The following is a 1711-nucleotide window of genomic DNA, read 5'->3' on the forward strand; positions in this document are numbered from 1 at the left end:
ACACAGCAGTTTCTCTATACATGCTAATCGTACAATCCTAAAAGATGACACATAATACATACATATCTTATTTAGATAAGTCATTCCCAGAAAAGGAAAACCAAAAAATGAATGCCTTCTTAAGGCACTTTTATCCTTAAAGAATTATGGTTTTATATACTGTACTTCTTCTTCTCATGAGAATATTTCCCAATTTCTTAATTAATAACCACACCAAGTTCAGAGTTTTCCTGGCCGTGTTTTTCACGAGATCAATGATTCAATCTTGGCTAACACTGCCAAAACATCAATATAGCATAATATTGGATACTTCCCAAATTTAAACAATGTAGCAGATTAAAGGAGCTTGGTTATAGAAATGAAAATATTATGTCATTGGAATTCAAAAGCAGATATAGCCTCACGCCATTTGGTTTGCACCAGCGTAATTACATTTAAATAATGTAAAAAAAAAAAAAAAAGTCTCCTTAATGGAAGATCTAGTCCTACTCAGAAATAAGTTGTGTCCTCCTGTCTAAACCATGCTAACATGGCATTACTCTAACAAGCTTGCATTGCCTGTAGATAAGTATATTTGGACAAAATGTGAAGAACTTTAAGTCTGTTTTCTGCTTTATGATTAGGTCATACTAAGTATTCTGATTCACTGTTCTTTAGATCTACAATTAGTTTCAGCCAGGTTCACAAGGGATTGAGTTTCATTCTTTAGTCAAACAGCAACATGTTAGAAAAATGTAGTCATAAAGATAATAGGGATAAAGAGTCACTTCTTTTAGTCACTAATAAACTGAACCAAATAAACTATTCACTAATAATTGGTAATAAGATTTAGAAAACAATTCTGCAATTTTAATGAGGAATCCATTTTATTTTACAGAAAAAGCCTTTGATGAATCAGCTGCATTCCATCAAATTTCTTAGGCTGGAGCAATGAAAATATGCATTTGTACAATTACAAATGAAACTGAACCTGCCTGCACAGCCAGCATAGACTGTTCAGGGACATCAATCTGCTTCACCATAGAAAAACCCTTTGAGGACTAATGCAGACATCTTGAATGAAGGAAAATTTAATAGTAAGCTATTGCTTACATAAACATGCTATCAGACATATAAAGATATTCATATATAACTTCATAAATATATGTCTTCCACCTATCCAAATTGTGCCAGTGTATTAGTCTATTTTGTATTGCTATAAAGGAATACCCAAGGCTAGGAAATTTATAAAGACAACAGGTTTATTCTGGCTCATGGTTTTGCAGACTGTAGAAGAAATATGGCATCAGAGTGACTTCTGATGAGGCCTCAGGAAGTTTTTAGTCATGGCAGAAGGGAAACAGGAGGAGGTGTGTCACTTGGCAAGAGAGGGAGCAAAAAAGAGAAGGAAGTGGCACACTCTCTTAATATCCATCTCACCTGTGAACTAATGGAGAGAGAACTCATTGCTGTAAAGACAGCATAAAGGCATTCATGAGAAATCCACCCCCATCACCTAGACACCACCCACTAGGCTCACTTCCAACATTTGGAATCAAATTTCAACATGATATTTGGAGGAGACACATATACAAACCATATCAACCAATGTCTATAAAATTCCAAGAAGAATCACGTTACATTTAATCCAAGAATAAGTTAAAAGTTAATCAGGTTAATTATTGTGTATACCAATTGTGAAAACAAATCCTGAAAAGTAGCCTATTTTAAA

Source organism: Rhinopithecus bieti, unplaced genomic scaffold (genome assembly GCF_001698545.2).
Source record: "Rhinopithecus bieti isolate Rb0 unplaced genomic scaffold, ASM169854v2 scaffold_11936, whole genome shotgun sequence".
Classification (NCBI taxonomy): Eukaryota; Metazoa; Chordata; class Mammalia; order Primates; family Cercopithecidae; genus Rhinopithecus; species Rhinopithecus bieti.